The sequence below is a fragment of the Leptonotus elevatus genome, chromosome 22 (genome assembly GCF_054856555.1).
Source record: "Leptonotus elevatus isolate MCC_2025b chromosome 22, RoL_Lele_1.0, whole genome shotgun sequence".
Lineage (NCBI taxonomy): Eukaryota > Metazoa > Chordata > Actinopteri > Syngnathiformes > Syngnathidae > Leptonotus > Leptonotus elevatus.
Genome location: NC_141260.1, coordinates 5,665,530 through 5,672,213, shown reverse-complemented (window position 1 = coordinate 5,672,213; position 6,684 = coordinate 5,665,530). Strand labels below are relative to the sequence as shown.

Below are 6,684 nucleotides of genomic sequence, written 5' to 3'. Positions count from 1 at the left end.
TGTGTTTTGGAATGACTGTATTAACCAGAACAAATAAATTACTGTAATCAGCAATCTTTGCTGTTTACATTTGCCTCTAACGCTTTTAGGCCAGAACTGGGTCACTCCCAGTGGGATAAATCTGACTCCAAACCATATGCAGTATATGACTGCCATTTTGACGTAGCATCACAATTGTCAATGAAAACACTGAAAGTTACAAAACATGACATATTTGTCACAAGGCCTCAGCAGAAACTCATAATCTTTAAGAATCCCCCCCTTTCAGGTACATACCTCTTTTTTTAATTTTGTTGATCAATTTAATACTTCTAAATTATGCCTACTAATGCCACAGAATGGTTTCCTAGTATTATTGCAACTTTGCGTAGTTGAATTAATTGTGAGTGTAACATTTTATTTATTAATGTCTGGAATGCTGTTACAAGCTGCAAATTTAACCATCATAGTAATTGTCTTTATTATAATTATGTGCATACACCAACGAATTTTGTTTGTTGATGAAAGCCCTTCAAATTTGTATAGTTTCTGTTACGGTGTGGTCACGGAGCGGCGTGGTGTCTGTCGGCGTGTGAAGTGGAGGACCCAAAATGCAGGGAGGCTGGAGAACCACAGCAGGAGCGAGACTGGCGTGCTTTATTTTTCAGAAAACACTAACCAGGGTACTGGTTAATGCTAACTAAACAACAAACTGAAAAGTTACAAAATCAAACTGACAGCCAGAACTCCGGTGGTGACCGTGACAAGCGGCAATGATCGCACGCCGACTGATCACCACCCGGGAACTAAATACACCCACACTAATTGGGTAACTCGCCACACCTGGGGCCAGGCACAAGTGGCCGAGGGCCCGGATTGGTCAACCCGCGGAAAGGCTGGAACCCACTCAGGACCAATCGGGACCCTCAACCAAAACCAGATCTTCCCAGACATGACAGTTTCTTTGTTTGTTTTTCTTACTTTTTAAGGAGGCGGTGGACAAAGAAGATTAAATCCTGTGGCTCAAGGTTCACAAAGATACACTGCCAAATCTCTCAAAACTGCTTCGAACAATGGGAAAAATGTGCTGTACATTGTCCCTCTTCAAGAAGAAATAGATACTACCCCATTGCCGTATGATGCTGCTGAGTTCAACAAAATGCCCAAAAATGGATGCATGACCTGTGGCCAGATGGTTCCATTGCCCCTGATCCAGGTCCACATTGAGTCCTGTAGAGCTCATGTAAGTTGTCTTTACAAATGTTTCCCTAATAGATAAAATCAAATTATTACATTTGCTCAGCTGTGGTAGCATTTTTTCCCTTTATCTTTGTAGTCTAAGGGCTATCTTTTCGTACCCAGCTCTAATATAGTGCAAAGCTCAGTCTACTCTGCACTTGGTTTGATTTTTGTTGTATTTGACTACTCCTTTACTGGCCAATGATAATGGCTCTACTTATTATTTCAGTTCATTGTGAGGCACACGGCCTACATCCATACGTACATTCGTGACTGGCTGAATGTTGGCTGAATATGCGTGGCAGGAAGTTCACGTAACTTAAAGGCGCATGTCAAATTTTGGAGTGTTAAAACAACCATATTTATCACCCACACATGCTTAAGAAAAATGTTAAAGGACAGGAGGCACTACTGTGGCACAATGGCTGTTGCCCCTATTTTCATGTTTTGTCAAATAATGATGACGGTTTCGGGACGGAAACGTAAGGTTTCTCCTTGAGCGTGACGTCAGGCGTTTGCACGCTCTCACGCTCTGCAGAAGCGCTGGCAAGGTGAAGTGTTTGGGGGTTGTTTCTAAGAGTCCGTGGGAAAAACAAGTGTGTGCGACAGCGGATATAAAAGTGTGTAAAGAGAGGTAAAACAAAAATATCACCAAAAAAATCAATAATTATCTTAAGCGGGTAAATGAATAAGTCAATTAAATGAAAAAAAAGTAGGTAAGTAAGTGTGTTTTAAGAGTGGGTAGAGATGAAAGTGTCCTAATATTTAACGGAAGTTCAATCCATGGGGAGAGATTTTTGTAAAATCTCCCAAACTTTCTAGAGGAAAATAATGTGCTGTTAAGTTAAATTTAAGTAAAACAAAAAAGTTGATTATCTAGAAATGAAAGTTGGTCGATCATTAGTAAGTGGGAATATATTTTTATTGTCTTCTTTATTCATAATTGTTCTTTCACCGTGCGAAAATATTTATTTTTAATCCAAATACCTGATTATTCAATAGAATTTTCCGTATGATGTTTGAACACCTAAATATTTGATAGCTGCAGGACAAGAGGGGATGCTATACTGTACCATACATAATATAAATGGATAATGAAAGAGATGACCTGACGCTTGGGGAGGACTGGCCAATTGGGAATTTAATGAGTTTCCCAAATGCCCAGTCCATCCACGGCGACAAATCAAATAGTAATGGCTTGATGCCGGTCGAACAACGAATCGGCATGTTGGACACTGCACCACCGCTCCCTGGAAAAGTTCAGGCTCAGGATTTTTTTTTTAACTTTAAGCCCTTGATAACACCCAGTGGTGAAGTCCAGGGTATACGCGGGTATACTGAGTATACCCACTTCTTTTTCAGTCAGCATTGAGTAAGTCAGACACCTATGCTGTTTTCGTGTGTAGGGTGTTTCAGTTCTCCGAAGTGCTTTGGAGAACTGAGACACCCTGGCCTACACACTCCACTCACACCTATCAACGGCAACGTTCAATTGAGGGGCACAAGGGTGGAAGTGCAATTATTGGGGCACAACCTATATGTCACAACAGTAACCGTAAACAGCGTTACAGAAGTTGGAAGTCCGTGGCATGTTGCCCATATCTGCTACTATACGTGCTGGTTGCTATAAATCAATAAAAAATTATACTTTTTTTTTTATTAACTAGTAATTGACATTTGATTATTTTCCACTAGAAAACCTGACGATTTCTCACCGCACACTTGTTAAAAATCACAGGGTTAACAGATAAAAGTAATTTTAAGCATAGCAATTTTTTTGTCAAATTACTTCTTTTTTAAACTCCTGTCACAGGCACCTGTCTATGAACATTTGGCTTTTTCGGTGGAACTGTCAAGTTTGTCTTATGAAAATTCTATTCATTTGATTCCATATTTTCCATAGACGAAGGATGATTGTGAAGACGAAACGGTCCCGACAGCAGAACATGATTTAGAAGTAATTAGTGAGGTAAGCAATCCGTGTATTTGTGTAACAGTAGTGTGTTTATTCAAATGTCATGATCTGCTATACTTTGTTCTATATTGTATTCAACAGTTATGTTACTTCTACTTTATGAAACCATGTCTCTATATGCTTGGTACTTTTAGGACTCCTGTCCAATTTGTGGAAATATATTTCCTGCGGAAATTGTTGCATACCATGCAAGTTCATGTGGTGACAGGTATGACAGACGTAAATTTAGAGATATCAAAACTGCATGAGAATATGCACAAAATACTACAATTAATTTATTACTTATAATGGTGCTTGAAATGTAAAGCGTAAATTTCCCCTTAGAGTTAGAGTTAGAGGTAGAGTTCGCCAGTCGGCGAGCTGGCGGACTCAGTAACAGGGGTTAACTTTAACAAAGAACGCTGGGGTGACGACCGGGGCCTTCCCCCGCTGGGCCTGGGGTTCGGGGGTGTCGGCCGCCCTCCGGTGCCCCCATCTCCTCCTTCTGCCCCCGGTGTTCCGTCCCTCCACACGGCGGGGTGGGGTGGGGTCGGGGGGGGGGGGCTTTGTTGGGGGGGGGCGGTGGTGGGGGTGGTGGGGGTGGTGGGGTGTCTGGGGGATTGGGGACCTGGGGGCGGCTGGGGCTGGGTTGGGGTGGGTGGCGGGGGTGGATGGGGGGCGGGGGGTGCGGGGGTTGGGGGCCGGTGGGGTGCCTGGCGGGCCTGCAGTGCCCCGTTCTGCTGCGTTGGGTCAGGGGCGCGGGCCGTGTTGGGGCGGGGGGCGCTCCTGCTCCTGGGATTGCTCTTCGGCCGGTGGCCCTGGCGGGGCCCGGGGGTCGTCCTTTGGCGCTGCCGCGGCCTGGGGGGCCCTGAGGTGTTGCGCTTGCTCTGTTCCGGCAGGGGTCGACGGCTCCCCTCTTTGGTGGAGATTTTCAAGCATGCCAGATCCACCACACCAGCATCTACCGAAACTCAGACACAATCTGTTTCCTCCTCAGGTCATTGAATCGGTGGAGGCTGGTGTCTGTGGATCTCACTCGGCTTCGTCTGTCCTTCCTTCCTTTTCTCGGTCTCTCCTTCGGTCTCTTGAGGCCTCCCTGATTTTATGTTTTTTGGATTTGTTGGGGTCTGGATGTTTCTTGGGTTGGGGAGGAGTTCTGGTGGGTGGTGCCTGGTCGGTGCTGGATTTCACCTTCCTTGGTTTTCTTTGGTCCCCTCGGGTCTCCTGACGGCGGTGTTCGGTTTAGGTGAACGGTATGAGATTTTTTCTAATAGGTTTTTTTGGTGAGCTAACAAATACACGCACGCACGCACGCACATACACATTCTCACCCACACACACACACAAAAAAATAAAAAAATAAAAATAAATAAAAATAAATAAAGAGCAATGATGATGACATTTCCGAATGAACAATACTGAGCTCTTTAAGAAAAAAAATAATAAATAAAAATAAAGCGTAAATTTCTTCATGTAAATCGTCAGGTACATTTTCAAGATATAAAATTGTACATAATTTGACACATGACCACTGTGTATGAGTTTTCTTTTTTGTATGATGCAAGTGTGATAATCAAACTGTATAAAATGTTTTTTTTTTTTCTTAATATGTGTGCTAAAACGTGTGTTCATTCAATCTTTTTCAAGATTTCCATGTGGTAGCTCCACTTCTGCACAATCATATATGCCGAGTGACCACATGACTCAAAGCAGCACTGGTGCATCAGTTATCTGCTCATCACCTGATATAACGACATCAACAGCGACCCTCTCAACAGACAATACCCTTTTACAGTCCAGACCTGATGAAATGGATGAGATGCGTTAGTATTTGTCTAAAAAAAATTATGAATAAATAATGACATGTTTGGTGAAAGTTAAGAAAAACAATCACATTGAAAGATGTTAAAATGCCAATATTCATTACAGTGCTGTAATTTTTTTTCCATCTCACCAAAAATCGAATTACAATTATTGAGTTTGTCATAGACTTGCATATGTCTTTGTTTATTCTACAAATTGGTTATAGGCACAATTTGTAGAGTAGTGAATGTTGTGCAATTCATTACTTTTTAAATTACAACTTCAATTATAATAAACAGTTGTTTTCTTCTATTTTTTGTGTGTTACTACAGCATGGCAAAACGTAGTGGATCCGGAATTAGCAGCTGACCAGTACAGAAGGCAGTGTCTGCAAACCAATGAAGATAAGCCATACCTAAAAATAATAATAGACATTGGAGAAGACGTAATGGACCAGGAAGCCAGAATCCTCACTTTTTACAAGACTCCCAATATAGATTGGGCCAAACCATTTCAAGCTAAACTAAAAGGTGCTGTAAACAAACCTCAATTCAAACATGTTGTTTTTGAGTATTGTATTCGTAACATGTTTTGCTTTTTATATATTTGCAGGGGTGCAGATAAGTAGCATGTTAGTGCGCATGAGCACCAAAATTACAATAATGTAGTAATGTACTTGTTAAACTTATTTTTTTTTCTTTTCTTTTTTAAGTTCACACTTAAAGCTTTCTATGAACAACCGCTAAGACAGCTAGCTTGAGTAGCCTATCTCCCTGGAAACTGATGCATTTGCATGGAGATGTGGCTGAAGGCGTCGTACAAGTGCTGCCAGAAGGACAGTTATCTTCGCATCACTGTACTGTGGCTACGGCAGTCATTCAAAATATGTAATGACACGAAAGTGCTCCATGTTGCATGTTGCATGAATATTTTTATTGTGGGAGTACAATGCTGTAACAACAGCAATCCCACATGAACATATGAAAACATGAAAAATACAAATTTGAAGGCCAGAAAACCCATGACCTGAAAGATGGATGTGATTGCGTGTGTTTTTAGGAGATGTGGCCATTGGAGAAGGGGTTAACAGACACTTCTTCAGTATGATAATGCACAAGTTACAACATGGTTTCAAACTTGATTGCGGTAGGTCTTAAAGAATCCTAAAGACACTGGCCCAACTCCACTAAAGGTTGTTTGTTTAAGTTGCAAGGCAAAATAGAACATAAATGTTAGATAATTGACTCATGATCTTATGAAGGAATTACGTGCACCATCCTGGCAGACAGCTTTAGTTATGGTCAGTGATTATATTGCAAATTATTGTAAATTAATCATTCAGCAAATACAAGTTATCATTCAGCTATACTATGAATAACTAACAGACAGCATAGCCATAACACATGACAAATCTGTCAATCTAAAGATTAATACACAATCATAGGCAGGAAATTGCAATCATGTGGTTATTATAACCGTATTGAACATAAAATGGCAAACCCCATTAACATTTTTTTTAATTTTTTATAGGAACCGCATGCGGCACTGTGCTGTTTGAAGGCCAACCAGATCATTTAATTCCTGCCACTTCCCAAGTATTTGCACAGAATGACCTGTTTGTCATGGCAGGAAGAATGATTGGGCATTCTTTCCTTCATGGGGGCCCTTGTCTGTTAGGTATTAGCCCAGCAGTAATTCATGTGTTGCTT

General features: G+C 41.5%; 1 long non-coding RNA gene across 1 annotated transcript; it reads left to right on the top strand.

The window, feature by feature from the left end:
* The first annotated feature begins 678 nt into the window (after positions 1–678).
* On the top strand, positions 679–5,822 carry LOC147155444 (uncharacterized). The gene is made up of 4 exons (XR_015092331.1): positions 679–1,222; positions 3,122–3,401; positions 4,820–4,995; positions 5,308–5,822. It is a non-coding gene; the product is annotated as an uncharacterized LOC147155444 (long non-coding RNA).
* The last annotated feature ends 862 nt before the right edge of the window (positions 5,823–6,684 follow it).